Here is a 16,713-nt window from a genome sequence, read left to right on the forward strand (position 1 = left end):
GAGGCAGAGGTGGGCAGGTCTCTGAGTTGGAGGCCAGCCTGATCTACAGAATGAGTTCCAGGACAGACAGGGCTACACAGAGAAATGCTGTCTCAAAAAACAAAAAGAAAGAAAGCAAGAAAGAACAAAAGGGAGGGAGGGGAGAGAGAGAGAGAGAGAGAGAGAGAGAGAGAGAGAGAGAGAGAGAGAGAGAGAGAGTTACCAGTGCTTTGACTTCAAACTGGGATTGACCCAGCCAGTAAAGTGCTTATCACATAAGCTTGAGGACCTGAGTTTGATCCTCAGAACCTACATTATAAAAACTAGCCATGTGGGTATGAGCTAGGAAGCAGACAGACATGACAGATCTCTATGCTCCCTGGAAAGCCAGCCAGTCTAATCTAATTGGTCCCAGGCCAGTGAGATATGCTGTCTCAGAAAACAAGATGTGTGACTGGTGCCTGAGGAACAAGATCCAAGGTTGACCTCCAGCCTCCACAGGTATACAGATGCACGTGTCCATGTATCTGTATGAAACACACACACACACACACACACACACACACACACACACACACACACACACACACGTTTTCTTTATTTTTTTTAAAAAAGATTTATGTAGATGTAACCAACCGTCTTATTAAATAAGAAACACAGAAACAATGTAAAAGAGAAAGCCGAGAAGTCAGAGCTCAGAGCTAAAATCTCACCCTTCCTCCTGCTGTCCCAGCTTCGCGAAAAGAGACCTACTTCCTGTCGGTTCGTATTTTTAAAGTATGTTGTTCTACCTTCTCATTGGTTGTAAACCCAAACACATGACTGCCTCGTCACTGTCTGAATGTACAGCCCCCTAGGTCTTAAAGGCATATGTCTCCAATGCTGGCTGTATCCCTGAACACACAGAGATCTTATGGGATTAAAGGCGTGTGCCGCCACCGCCACACTCTTGCTATGGCTCTAATAGCTCTGACCCTGAACACACAGATATCTATGGGATTAAAGGCGTGTGCCACCACCGCCACACTCTTGCTATGGCTCTAATAGCTCTGACTCCCAGACAACTTTATTTATTAACATACAATCAAAATAATAATTCAGTACAATTAGATTATCACCACATTTCCCCTTTTCTATTTTAATAAAAAGAAAAAGAAAGCAAAAGGTTATAACTAACAAAAGAAAAACTATATACAAAAGTACAATAACTATATACAATATATACAAGTAATAAATACCTAAACAGGTATTTGACAAATCAGAGAAAATAATTCCATTATCTATCCTATTTTGGTAATTCCAAGATGTATCTAATGTACTTTCTATCCTAATTAATGTTCAACTATAACTAACTAATCTTCAACCATAACTAACTAATCTTCAACTCCCTCAGAGACCCAAGAAGGGAATAATATTAGCTAACAAAAATAAAAACAGGAAGTGCATGCAAGCAACTTCCAAAAAATTTTGTGAGTTGACAGAAACAGCCAGCTGCCTGGGCAGTCACCTGAGGTTTCTCCGCAGTGTTGGGGCATCATCTTCAGCCTATAGGCTTAGTGTATCTGACAGACTCATTTGTGAAGTAGGATGTACACAAGGTCAACAGTTCAACCTCACATTGGGTGAGAGCAGTCCACGTACCAGAAACACCTGAATTCCACTAGTGTCCTGTCATGATTCAGGATTTTAAATTCTGGAAATTGTTGACAGTTTTTTAATTCAGCTGTCCATTCTTCTTGGCTGTGTATATATGGCTTCATCTCAGCATCCCCTTCTTCTCCACATCCCTCTATTAAATGCCAGTCTACTTTTGAGAGGCATGAGCTTTCCACTGCTGTTCCATTGTACAACAGAATCCATCGGCCCTCTGCCTGTTAAGCTGCCTTCGAAGAAAAGGGCACCGTACCTTTTCCGGATGCGAAGGCCACTTCAGGGATGGGGCCATATTGTCCTGGCCTCAGAAGATGCCTTTTGATAAAGCCATAACCACACTTGTTTTGGCAAGAATCAGTAGTCCCTTGTTTCGTGATCTGTCTGTTCATTTTGTCCTGTTGATTCGAGGATACTTTGTTGTCCAGTGGCTAACTTTTGCCAGAATGAAAGTTGACTCCATATGCAGTTTCTTCAATGCCCATATTTTCTCTAAAGTAGATTGGTACTGCCAGGAGCCGACATGTCTCAAAAAAGAAAAATTTTCTAAGTTATTAAAACATTTTAAATGCCATATTCTGTAGATCTCTGAAGGGTTTGAAGATGACCTGTCTAAAACATCTCTGCTCAATTTTTAAAACATATCTAATATGACTACAAGTTCTATGATAATGTCTAACTACTAGCTTTCATTTCTTTATATCCTAATAGTTGATAATAATAACATTCAAGGATCAGAAATTTGCATTACATTGTTAAATGGATGGAATAAATACAATTAGAAATATACATATAGCATTTTCTAACAATATCAGTTTCAAATTTGTGTACAATATAAAACAATTCAATCCAATGTAAAGTATTTAAAACTAGTAATTGTCTTTTTCTTTTCTTTCTTTCTCTTTTTTTTTTTTAAACAAGAACCTTAAATCTAATCTCCTTTTCTTAGCCTTTTTCCTAACCCTTGACAATAACTTGTAACCAACCCCCCTAAATACTGAAAATTATCCCAGACCCAAAACCCATTAAAAAGACCAAAAAACCACCCGCCCCACACCACCTCTTTGGGAATGTGGGCGTCGTATTCTTAAAATTGCTTCCTGCTGGGTATGGGCGAAGTTTTCTTTATCCTGAAAGAAAAATTTTAGGTTAATTGTCAAATTCTAGGAGAGGTAACTATATCCTTCATTATCCAGTCTGTGTATAATGCCAAAGTTGAGGGTTTATCTCAAGTCCTTATTCAAGTAGTCTTTGAGACTGGATCATCTCAGCTAGTCATCTCAAATTTGCTCTGAGCACCTTGTAGTTCAAAGCTGATCTATGGATGATGTTTGTCAGCTTAATGATATTATTATTGTCCACGTGGAATTGTTGTTGTTGTGGGGCCCCATCTTCTTTCTGGAGACTTCAGTTGATGTTAGGCCTGGCCATGATTTCCTGCAGAAAACTGATAAGAGACTCGAACACAAAAACATATATATGCAGCTAGCCTTTTTTCTAGAATTAGTTAGTACTCTATGTGACCATTCATATCTTAACAAAGTTTAAAATGTATATATATATATTAATCTTGTAAATTTTGATATAAAATTTATACTTTGAGAAAAGTTTAAAGAATCAGAATAGAATCAAAGAGTTGAGATTAGTAATAGAATAGTCCCTTAATTAATTTTGCTTTTGTCCTGTACCATAGCAGAAGATGGCTCTTATTCTGGCATGATACAGGGAGTTTGCATTTTCCTTTTAACAACATGCTTGATTTTAAAGAAGGAGAGAGCCATTCTCCAACTCCAAAGTCAGCTTTAAATTTTAATTGAACTGGGACTATTAGAAAACCAAGAGTGTTAAATCTTTAGAGAAAAGCAGAAACAAACATTTAGGAAGACATAAAATTTTTTTTAGATAATATATACCCATACACCGTTTCACTCTGTTTCTTGGGATAGATGATTTGTCCCTTTTCTTCAGTTGTCTCATTTGTCCAGTGTTCTTCAGATTCCTTAACCTTCATTCTCCTAAAAGACAAAAACAAAAACCTTTCCCCAAGACTAATTTTGGGGATGTTCCTTTTTGGCAAGTTATTATCTGATGAAATGAAAAGGCATGTTTTATTGATACAAGTTAGTTTAAATTGGATGTTCATGCTGGTTGATGAACTATCACCTCCTCTAATTAAGAGGTCTCTCTTGTTCAAATCGAACCTTTATCAATTTTGATGGTACCCACAGCTTATCTTCTCCTGTAGAAACAAAAGCAAAACCACGTCCCCAATGTAATACATACCCTGGTTTCCATTCTGAGGTCAGCACATCCTTAAAGTATATAGGCTGATTTAATTCTGTAGTTTTTTCTATTATCCAATGTCTCTCTGCAGCTGTTGTTCCTTTCTCATTGGCATTCAGAAAATTCAAAGTTAGAAGAGCATTATGCAGTCTATTTCTGGGGGTTTTTGTTACCCATTTCTGTTTATTTAGCATATCCTTTAGAGTTCTGTTTGATCTTTCTATAACTGCTTGACCTGTAGGATTATGTGGTATGCCTGTAATATGCTTTATATTGTAATAAGCAAAAAACTGTTTCATTTTAACAGAGACATATGATGGAGCATTGTCAGTTTTGATTTGTGCAGGTATACCCATGATGGCCATAACTTCTAGCAAATGAGTGATTACAGAATCAGCTTTTTCAGAACTCAAAGCAGTTGCCCATTGAAATCCTGAATAAGTATCGATAGTGTGGTGTACATATTTCAATTTTCCAAATTCTGCAAAGTGAAACACGTCCATCTGCCAGATTTCATTTCTCTGAGTACCCTTTGGGTTACATCCTGCTGGTAATGGCGTCTGATTGTAGAAGGAACAAGTAGGACATTTCTTTACTATTTCTTTGGCTTGTTGCCAGGTTATGGAAAAATCCTTTTTTAAACCTTTACTATTGACGTGATGTTTTTTATGAAATTCTGAGGCCTCCAGCACATTTCCTATCAATAATTTATCAATTTCATCATTGCCTTGTGCTAGAGGGTCTGGCAGACCAGTATGGGATCGAATGTGAGTTATATATAAAGGATGATTCCTTTTCCTGATTGTATCTTGTAATTGAATAAATAGTGAAGTTAATTCTGAAGCATCAGGGATAAATTCTGCAGTCTCAATATGTAACACCACTCTTTCAGCATACTGAGAGTCAGTTACTATGTTGAGAGGTTCTGAAAAATCCATTAATACCAACAGAATAGCATACAATTCTGATTTTTGAACTGAATTATACGGACTTTGAACCACTTTACTTAAATTTTCTGATTTGTAACCTGCCTTTCCTTCTTTGTTGGCATCTGTATAAAATGTACGAACTCCAGATATGGGTTTTTGCCGTACAATTCGAGGCAAGATCCATTCAGCTCTCTTTATAAGATCAATTCTATTGCTTTTGGGATATTTGCTGTTAATTTCTCCCAAAAAATTACTGCAAGCTCTTTGCCAAGGTTCACTTTCTGTCCATAATTTTTCAATGTCCTCCTTAGTTAATGGTACGACAATTTCTGCTGGGTCTATGCCTGCTAATTGACGAAGTCTCAATTTTCCTTTGTAAATCAAGTCAGAGATTTTTTCCACATAAGTTTTTAATTTTTTATTTGGTTTATTTGGTAAAAATATCCATTCCAATATAATATCTTCCCTCTGCATTAATATTCCAGTAGGAGAACGCCTAGAAGGTAAGATAACCAAAATGCAATCCAGCTTTGGATCAATATGATTCATGTGTCCTTCATGCACTTTCTTTTCTACCAAGGCTAATTCTTTCTCAGCTTCAGGTGATAATTCTCTTGGACTATTTAAGTCCTTGATGGCGCCCAACGGCTCGAGTTTCCACCTTAAACCTGAGAATATTTAATAACCAATTCTAAACAGAGCCAAAAACAGGTTCCTGCTTCTTGTCTCATATGGGCAGCTAGACGCTGCAAAACGCAGGTTTGAACACTGGTGGGTTCCTGGCGTGTGCATTTGACCAACAGTATGGCGGGAATGAGGCGTCTGCCATCAGCACATTATGCTGTGTGGTAGATTTATTCTTTACTAGTATTTAAAAAAAAAGGTTTCTGGGCTACACGCTGCTTTGATAAAAGCGTAGACCTACTATTTCTGAGACTTGATGATTCCCAGAGCTGGCGGAAAACGTACCACCGCCATGTTGGGAAGCTGAAGTGGGCGGAGCCACCAGCCACACCGCTTTCAGTCTTAGAAAGGTACAGTTTAAAGCAACAGGCTAAGGTAATATAAAAAATAAGCCACGTAAAGATGGCTACCACACAGACAATCTGGATTATGTTCTCTTTGATATTCGTAACTAAAGAAAAACATTTGATTGCAAAAGCTGTTGAGTTATGCCAAATTGTATATTTTAAAGGTACCTTGACTTCAAAATTTGGATTTAAGGATATGTTGCTTTGGAAAAGAGATTCTGCTTTTGTTTCCACAGAAAGCCAGAGGCTGTGGATTTGTTCCAGATTAAGATACATCAGGTTTCACCAGCCAAGACCCCCTGAAAGATCTCCGATGACACCATGGCCCAGATGATCCAACATCCAGAGCGGTTTCAAGGCAACTGGTTCACACAATACAGCCTTACGGACTACCCCATAGGCCTAAAATTTTCTTTGCATCCCCATAAGATACAGCGCCCCCCTCCAACAGGAAGTAGTAAGAGATGCTACGTCCAAATTCCCAAATATACCAAGCTGGCTTTAGAGGTGGAATTGGCTCACTCCTCCTCTAAACCCAGACATATTGCTAAAAAAAAAAAAAAAAAAAAAAAAAAAAAATGGTTAAGAGATTCTTGTGTCCCAAATCAGAAGAGCCCTCTGGTGCGGGACAGAGAAAAACCAATATTTTTATTTAAAACAGGTTGATTATAAATGTGATCTCTTTCTAAAAAAGAAAAGGGGATATGATATAGATATATAGGATATAGAGATGATAAGATAAAAGGGTAGATTAATGAACCTACTTTTAAGAACAACTTGTTTAAAATGTTTTACATTGGTATAGATTTTAGTTTATGTTTAAAATGTTTTACATTGGTATAAATTTTAGTTTATTGATACAAACTTAAAGTTAATTTTGTTATACTGTATATATATATATATTTCTATTCTTGTTTGAGGTATTGTGTTTATGTAACTCATTTAAAATTGTAATGGATAATTAAGAAATAGATTAATAATTAGTCATCTATGGTAATCATATTTGTAGCCATGTTAGTTAAGTCTTCTAGGTATACATAGATATATTTCAGATAGATAGGTAATCTTCAAACACTTCATAGACCTGGAGAATATGGCATTTAAATAACTTAGAATTCTGTTGACGTGAGACACAATTGCTCCTGGCTGCACCAATTGATCCCGAGAGAATGTTGGGCTTCTAAGACATTTCCATTTGGAAGTTTGTCTTTTTGGCACAAAATGGCCTACTGGGCAAAGAACTGCCCTTGCCTTGATGGCTGACAGTACAAATGCAATGCTGTCCTTTCTGGACAAGCGGGACACAAGGAAAGCGACCACTGTACTCTGCCAAGATAGGGTAAGATGGTCTCTCAGAATTCCTGCTTCTGAAAATGGTCTGTCAGATACTCTAGGCCTGTAGCCAATTTAAATACACCAACAATGCTGAGAAACATTAGGTGACTGTCCAGGCTGCCAGCTGTCTTGGTCTACTCTTGCAAGATTCCCGAAAGTTGCTTGCATCCATCTACCATTTCTCAGGTACCGTTATGTTCCTTCTCAGGTCTTTGATGTGGTTAAAAACTAGATAGTTGTAATTTCCTCAGTTATGATAAAAGATAAGTTAGCTATAAAACCTTAAACTCACAAATATAAGATAGATAAGACATCTTCTTTAATATTGTAACTATAATTCTTACTCGGTAATTGTTTTGTTATATGTAATTTTACCATGTTAAAGTTAAAACCTACCTTTTTAAAAAAAAGAAGAAAGGGGAAGTGCTGTGGATATTGCTCTATATATAAATAAAACACTGATGGCCAGTTGCCAGGCAGGAAGTAGGTGGGACAAGGAGAGAGGAGAATTCTGGAAAGCGGAAGGCTGAGGAGAGAGACACTACAGCCACCGCCAGGAGAAGCAACATGTGAAGACGCTGGGAAGCCACCAGCCACGTGGCAAGGTATAGATTTATAAAAATGGGTTAATTTAAGATAAAAGAACAGTTAGCAAGAAGCCTGCCACGGCCATACAGTTTATAAGTGATATAAGCGTCTGAGTGATTATTTTATATGTGGATTGTGGGACTGCGGGGCTTGGGGAACCTGGAGAGAAGCCCTCCAGCAACAGATTTATGTGTCTATTTTGTGTATATGTTGTATGCCTGACCATGTGCATTCAGGGGTCCTTGGAGGCCAGAAGGGGCATTGGATCCCCTGGAACTAGAGTTCCCAGCAATTAAGTGTCATTCAGTGGTGCTCTTAACCACTGAGCCATCTTTTTAACTCCTGAAGAGGTCTCTTAAAATAATACCCCTTAACATCTCTTCCTGCCTAGCACCCACATATTTTCTGCTCTATACCTTCCTCAAAACAGCCAGTGCACCCCGTCCTGCCCCTGCTCTTGTCCACCAAGGCTCAAATTGTCAGGTGAAATACTCTTCCTCGTCTCTGCCCTCTCCCACTTACTCAGGACTAGGCAGGACACCCGTTAGGCAGCTGGGAATACATCACACTGCTCCACCTGTGCTGTCCTGTGGCTACAGATTTCCTTCACATCATCCCACCCCCCTGGAAATGCTGTGACTGTTCCTGTCCCTCAGACAGATGTGCTCTGCTCAGCCCAGATGTGGTCCCCACGTGAGCATCAGCCCACCTCCCCAACTATGCTCTTTTTAAAGGGTAAATTAGGAAATACTTTCTGAGACTTACCTAACTTTTTGCTAAAATGGTGACAATAAAAGCAAACAAACAAAAATTCTTTCTTAGGGTTGGTTTAAGGATTAAGGAACAGAATTCCATAAAAGGCCCCATTGTTGGGACTGGAAAGATCTCTGCAGTTAAGAACATAATACTATGGCTGGGCATCATAGTACACACCTTTAATCCCAGCACTCAGGAGGCAGAGGCAGGCAGATTTCTGTGAGTTCGAGGCCAGCCTGGTCTACAGAGTGAGTTCCAGGCCATTCAGGGCTACACAGTGAAACCCTATCTCAAAAAATTAAATTATATTTAAACATTTAAAAAGAGAATATACTTGCAGAGGACTGAAGTTTGGTTCCCAGCACCCATGCATATCAGGTAGCTCACAATCATCTGTAAACCAACTCCAGGGGATCCAAGACCCTTTGCAGGATGCTGCAACCACCCACACTTATATGTACACAAACCCACAAGCGCAAGAGCAAGCGCAAGCGCGCGCACGTGCGCACGCGCACACACACACACACACACACACACACACACACAATTTACAATCTTTTTTTTTTTTTTAAAGGGAGACCTGGGTATGGAGAGATGACTCAGTGGTTAAGAGCACTTGCTGCTCTTGCAGAGGACCCAGGTCACATCCTAGTACCCACACCAGGTAGCTCATACCTGCTTGCAACTCCAGCTCCAGGTGATCCCGTGTCTTCTTCCAGCTTCCTCAGGCACTGACATTCATGTGTATACACCCCCACACAGACACGTACACAGAATTAAAAATAAAATAAAGTTTGTTAAATGATTTTTTTAAATAATATTTTATGTGCATTGGTGTCTCGTCTATATGTATGTCTGTGTGAGGGTGCCAGATCCCCTGGAACTGGAGTTACAGACAGCTGTGAGCTGCCATGTGGGTGCTGGGAATTGAACCTGGGTTCTCTGGAAGAGCAGCCAGTGCTCTTAACTGCTGAGCCATCTCTCCTGGGCTAAAAATCTTTTTTAAAAGATGAAAAAGAAGGAAAGAAAAAGGCTCCATCATAAATGCTGAAGTGAATATTGACTTGCTGAGACGGTGATGGTGACGGTCACTAATAGTACTGAAGGCAAATGGACATTCCCCCCCCCCCCCTCCTACAGTGTCCTGTCCCCTTGGCTGTTCTGGTGTCACTTTCCCTCCGCTTAGGTCTATTTTTTTTTTCTGATTTTTTTTTTCTTTTTCTTCTCCAGACTCGTTAGCTCCCTTTCCACCACGCCTTTGAAGCAATGACCCCCCAAAATGGAATTTTCAACTCAATACTGTCCTTCACATTTCCCTGCTGGTGCATCTTGTCTTCCTGGCTTGTCTTTACTTAACTTGCAGGGAGTAAGTAGCCTCTCTGCTTCATTTTCTCCCCGGAAGGGTCTTAGCTCAGCAGCCGCGGACCGGCCACCCCACCCACCACTGCTAGAGTCACGCCTGGCATCTTGAATGTGTCTTCTTATCTTATCTCATCTTAGTTCCTTTTTCCATTCAGCCGTGATTTCTAAAACACCTGCTGTGGGCTGGGCACTGAGGCCACATAGGAGCCCCCATCTTCTAGAAGCTTCTGGGGAAACGGGTTGACCTCTGGTCAAGCCAAGGTCTCCCTGTGGGTGTTGTCCTGGGCTGTGAAGGGAAAGGAGGGTGTAGCAGATGATCCTGGAGCTTGATTTGGATGGGGCAGAAATCAAGACAAGAGTCACTCGAGGGGAAATGTTTTCCAGGACACTGGTCCCCTGGGCACTCAGCCGGATGTCTCAGACTAGTGGGGCCAGGACTGGGAAAATGGCACAGTGGGCTTGAGTTTGGATTCCTGGAACCGTGTAGTAGCAGTCTACAGTGCCTGCACGCCTGCAGAAAGATGGAAGGCAGAGTCGGAGAATTCCCTGGTGTATGCAGGAGAGAACAACAGAAGACTGTCTCACACAAGGTGCAACAATACCCAAAGTTGTCTCCCGTCTTCCACAAATGTGTGCTGGTGCACGCACTCACTGACACACACACAAACAAATAAATCCATGAGCGCACATGCTCATGCAACAAACACATATACAAAGACTGAAAAGTAGGGTGGCACTCAAAACAAGATGAGATGGCTGGGGGCCCAGGCAGGGGGCAGTGAGCAGCCACTGGGCTTCCTGGGCGAGCTGGGCATTTTGGTCTCTCAGGCCGCTGCTCTATTCCTCTCACTGGACAGCAGGGGAAACTGAGGCTCAAAATGATCAAGAAACTCAACTAGGGTCACTCAGCTCCTCAGAGCCAAAGCAACAGCCAGTGTGGCCCAACGTGGCCAGGAGCTGCTGCATGGTGATTGGTACCCCACCCTCATGCTCCCAGTCATCCTTTGAAACTTCCTACAGCCGCCAGGCCGCGGTCGGTCATACACCTTTAATCCCAGCACGCAGGTGGATCTCTGAGTTTGATGCCAGCCTGGTCTATAGAGGGAGTTCAAGAACCAGGGCTACACAGAGAAATCCTGTCTTGAAAAGCAAACAAACAAACCAACAACAACAAGAAGGAGTCGTCAGCATCAGGGGCGGTCTGAGGCTCTCCCAGTGCTGAAGCAGTTTGGTGTGGTGCAGATGTCTGGCATTGAGATATCACCAACAGGCACCACTGACTTAGAACTGTCTGGCACACACCTGGAGTGCCAGCACTTGGGAGGAAGAGGCAGAAGGATCGGGAGTTAATCTGTTTTTAAAATTAAAATAAAAGTTGCAGATAGCTTGGAGCTCCCAGTGGCATCTCTTCCCTGGAGGGCTAGAGAGAAGCCCTCTTAGGTTTGATTTACCTTGTCTTGCCAAAGAACAAAATTGGAGCCGTGGCACTAAGGAAGATGGCTGGCTCACAGTGATCACAGCCACAGCCATCTTTTGGCTGGGCCCCTCTGGGCCCCAAAGCCAAGGCACAGAAGGGCCAGGAAGCACCACATCCTAGCTCCTCTGGAGACAGGAAGTGTTTGGTAATCTGTGAAAGTCCACTTTAGTCTAAGACCTTCCTGTCTCTCTACACCCTAGGTGACCCTTCTGAAGCCTCTTCCCAGGCCTCCCTAGGGCCTCTCAGCCTTGGCAGCCTCCAAAAGGCCCCTTCCCCAAACAGTAAAAACTTACTCACTCCAGATGCTAATAGGTGATAATGGCGCTTCCCAGGGCTGGAGCCAGGTGGTCCCTCAGGGTGAGAGCAGCAGGGACCAAATGGAGCCACCTTTTGGTTCCTCAAGTCACCCCATCACCCTGGGAGGTGACTCTTTATATCCAGAGTCTTCTGTTGTGGGAAGGTCTCTTTTTTCCAAGTTTGTGGAGAAGACGGAGATTGAGGCTCTGGGGGCCGGCAGACAGTGACAAGACGGGGAAAGGACAGTTCACCCTCTCCCTGGCTTCGTGTCAAGGAGAGGCCCCTGTTTACAGGGTCCTGGGTTTCCTGTCCATCCCCAGAGGCCCTTGGTCAGGATGACCTTCTCGTGGGCCTTGACCAGATGCGCTCCTTGCAGGGAGGCTGTGCCCAGCCACCCCGTGTTTGCTCAAGCCTCCTCTGGATCCTGAGAAGAGACGTAGCACTCAGCACCTCACCCAGGACCTGGAGGACCTGCCACACATCCCACTAGAGACTCCGTACTCAGCACCGGACCCAAGACCTAGAGGACTGTCCCACATCCCTCTAACAAACAGAGCGTCTGAAGTCAGGAAGCCCCTGACTTGCCAGGCCTGGGGAGAAGTTCCAGGTGCTTTCTTTGTGGCTTTCCTCTTTGATTTTACCTACGGTTTCCATAAAGCAGAAATAGTGTCAACAGGTCCCAGGACCACACACACACATACACACACACACACACACACACACACACACACACACACACACACACACATAGAGCAGTGCCTTCACTCAGTCTGACTCCTTGCCTTTTTTATATCCAGTCACCTCCTATCATGTCACCCCCTCTATCTTGTCCCCTTCCCCACCCTCGGCTCAGTGCCTCGTTGACTGTGACCTCTCTAACATATCTCTTAAATGCCTAGGACATTAATTTTCCTAACAACAATTACCACCTTCACTAAGGACTTGATAATCACAGTTGGCATTTAGTGAGCAGGTTCTATGACTCAAATGCCCTAGAAGATTACATTAAGGTCTCCCGGATTATCACCATGTTGTACGTGAGGAAACAGGCTGAGGAATTTGCCCAAAGTCATGCATCTAATAAGTGGCAGGATTTTAACGCAGCCAGCCTGGGTACTGCGTGTGCGCGCTGCTCATTAACTGGACCTGACACCCAGTTTTCTGAACACTGAGTAGAAACGTGACGCTGGGCAGGAGGGCATTTGAACCAGGAGAGGATGAAATCTCTCTGGTAGTACTGGCCTCAGCAAGGGTCACCTAGGAAGACAGAGTAAGTCAAATCCAGAAATGACCCACTGCAGGAGAGGGCAGACTACATGCCACGGACTACAGCCTGGTCTACAGAGCAAGTTCTGGGACACCCTAGGCTACACAGAGAAGCCTTGTCTCGAAAAAGCCAAAAAATAATAATAATAAAATGTAAATGTAATACCTTTAGAAAATCAAAGCCAATGTAAAAAACAAAATAAAACAAACAACCCCAACAACTCATGATGAACACAACCCCAAAACTTTAAATAAAAAGAAGCCCTGTGGCTGTAATGGAGCCTGAAGCAGAAGGAAAAATCAGCAACATTGATCCTGTCTTTAGATAACGGCTCCTCAGCTCACTGGGTCTCAGAGAATGGACCAGATGAGAATATGGGTTGAGAGTTTAGCACCCCTGTCTGGCAGGGGTGTGGGGTAGGGGGTTTCTTTGGAGGTCTGAGACCTGTGGTTTGGGCATGAGACAGAGTTGGGTATGAACACCTGCTTCACTAAGGCTCTGAGTCCCTGAGACCCAGCCTGAGATTGGGGATGGGATGCCAGGCATCCAGGGCTGGGTGAGTGGGATGAAGGATGCAAAGTGCTTCATGTATGGCCAGGAAAAGTAGAGAGAGGAAGAATCCTGCTTACAGCCGCTGCCAGTGTTTGAAGGAGAGCCCAGCAGACCTGCACAGGAAGCTGCCTGCTTATTTCTGGTGAGTTATGCTTATTGGCCCTTTCTTTTTCCTTTTTCTCTTTTTTCTTTCTTTCTTTTTTTTTTTTTTTTTCAGGTTTTTTGTTTTGTTTTGGTTTGGTTTGGTTTGTTTGTTTTTGAGACAGGGTTTCACTGTGTCGCCCTGGCTGTCCTAGAACTTGCTCTGTAGCCCAGGCTGGCCTCAAACTCACAGAGATCCACCTGCCTCTGCCTCCCCAGTACTGGGATTAAAGCCATGTGCCACCACCGCCAGACTGTTGGCCCTTTCTTTAAATAACAGAACTTCAGGGGTGGTGGAGATGGTTCAGCTGAGAAGGCCCTTGCTGTGTGTGGGTAAGGACCCGAGTTAATTCCCAGAACCCATGCACCAGAACCTTGCAGGAGTTACTTCTCTCCCTCCACCATGAGGGTCCTGGGGTTGAACTCAGGTCATCAGGCCTGGTGGCAAGCATCATTACCTATGGAGCCATCTTACCTGCCCATGACCTTGAAGTTCTGATCATCCTTCATTCAGCTCCCAAGTGCTGGGATCATCTCACACATCCAGTTGATTCTGTGTGGGGGTCAACTCAAGGCCTTGTGTGTCCTAAGCAAGTACTTCCCCAAGCAGGCAGCCCCAGCCCTAAACTTCTGTTTGGAAAAGGGAAGCTTTCCCGATTTCTCTTAACAAACCGACGTCTTTCATCTTGTCCACCCCTTGTCCGTGTCTCTCAGTCTCCTTGGCTGTGAGGCAGTGAACCCAGGAGCCATTAGCTCAGCAAAGCTTTGCTGACTATGACTGTCTTGTTCTGTCGCCTCTGCAGGTGAAAGGGCAGGAAGAGCTGAGAAAGGCATGTCTGCCCGTGCACGCATGTGCACATGCGTACACACGTGTATACTCAGACACACGCAGAGAATATATAACAATAATAAAGAGAAGTTTCATTGTCCTAAAAATCCTCAGAGTGGCCGGAGAGATGGCTCAACAGTTCAGCGCGCTTCATGCTCTTGCAAAGAACCCAGGTTCGGTTCCCAGCATACCCACGGCAGCTCACAGACACTGGTAATTCCCCTTCCAGAGCATCTGACTCCCTCTTCTGTCTTTCTTTGAGCAACAGCCCTGCATATGGCATACATACATACATACATACATACATACATACATACATACATACATCATACATGTAGGCACACATAAAATACAAATAAATAAGTAAATAAATAAACTTACCCCTTCCTTCCTTTCCTCCCCCACTTCTATTCCCAATGAGACAGTTTCCCAGCCAGAATTATTTGTATTCAGTTCTGGGAGTCTTTCCTAGCCTGACTGCAAGCTTCCCTACTGGTCTCGCCCATGCTCTGTCCACACCTCAAGGCACAGAGGTGGCCTGAGCTTCTTCCACCACAGAAGCCAAGCTCTGGCAAGGCCTGGCCATCCTCCTCCATGTCACTTCAGCCCTAGCCAAACGCTGCCTTTTGAGGTCTCCCCCAGGCACCCTCTGACTACGATGAATACTGAAGAAGATCCTTCCATGCTAACACAGGTTCTAGAGCTCAGGGTCCAGTGGGCAACAGGAAGCCCAGCTCCCAGACAGTTGGGAGTCCCTCAAATAAAGTAAAACTGAGAACTGGGGTTATGACTCTGTGCTTGGTACAAGTAAGGCCCTGGAATGAATCCCGAGCACCAAAAAATAAGTAAAACTCAGTAATGTGTGCTGAGGTGCCAGGGTGGTCAGTGGCATCCCCTGGGATGAAGTGACAGTTAAGACAGAACCAGGCGGCTGGGTGGTGATGACACACGCCTTTAATCCCAGCGCGTGGGAGGCAGAGGCAGGTGGACCTTTGTGAGTTCAAGGCCAGCCTGGTCTACAGAGTGAGTTCCAGGAAAGGTGCAAAGCTACACAGAGAAACCCTGGGGGGGGGGGGGGGGGGCGGGGACACAGAACCAGGCAAGACAGTGCCCAAGGCAGAAGGGACAGGAAAGGCAAAGCATTCACGTTAGCCTCAAGGAATACTAACCAGGCCTCACCTCTCAGCCTCCTACGCTACAGTCCAGTAATCCTCAGATGGAGTAGATCTGTGCATGCTCAGTGGCCATGGAGGGGGGCCCACGACACACACCCGCTTTTAAAGGAGCCTGGGAAGACACCACAGGATCCTCTGCCCGGTAGCCAGGCCTGGCTGTAGGGCTCACTCTCCCAGCTGGGTGTTATGGGCTTGTTTGCACTCCTGATAGATAGCCAGCCCAATCATCCAAGTGAAGGCTATTGCCTCTTCAAGAGTTCAAAAGCCCAAGACTTTCTTTTTGGAAATAACTTGTAGCCTTTCACCAGCCCTTAAGGCAGCGATTTATGGCCCATTTCCCCCAAAGGCAGACAGACTTACAGACACATTACTTCCCTTGATGGTGGGTTCTTACAATGGCTGGACGTTCCTCTTCCTCTTTGCATTTTATGACCTCCTGACTGCTTAATCCTGAAATAGGTTCAGTTCTGGGAAAGGAGTGAATTTTAAGACTGTGTAGCTTCAGCTGCCTGGGACTCAGGAAGGGGCTGGTGGACAGCAGGGCAGGGCAGCACTTTGACCATGCTGGCTCTTTTTGCTTTTTGGATTTTCCCCTAGCCGACGTCTTGAGTGACGGCTCTGTGTGGCAGGTCCCAATAGAGTCATCCAGGGGGTGGAGGCAGCAAATTTGTTTCTCTTCACACAGAAATGACCTCACATTCTCAGAGCCCGTGCGTGTACCCTGCGTATGCGCAAGCCAGAGGACAATGGGTGTCACGCCTCAGGCTGTCTTTATTTTGTGGAGGACAGGGGGTATTGGACATTATGTAGGACCAGCCTGGAAGGTGTGGAGTGGGCGAGGCCGACTGTCTGGGTCGCAGGAATTGGCCTATCTCCTCTTCCACAGCGCTGGGAACAGAGTTGTGCCTCTGCGGGTTTTGTTTTTAATGTGGTTTGGGAAATCAAACTCTGGTCCTCCTGCTCAGATGACAAGCACTGTACTAACTGGTCCCTACCCCCATCCCCACCCTCCCACTCCCAGCCCTCCTTGCTGCCTCTAATTTGGCTCTTAGAATTTTCCAG

This window comes from Peromyscus maniculatus, chromosome 19, assembly GCF_049852395.1.
Source record: "Peromyscus maniculatus bairdii isolate BWxNUB_F1_BW_parent chromosome 19, HU_Pman_BW_mat_3.1, whole genome shotgun sequence".
Classification (NCBI taxonomy): domain Eukaryota; kingdom Metazoa; phylum Chordata; class Mammalia; order Rodentia; family Cricetidae; genus Peromyscus; species Peromyscus maniculatus.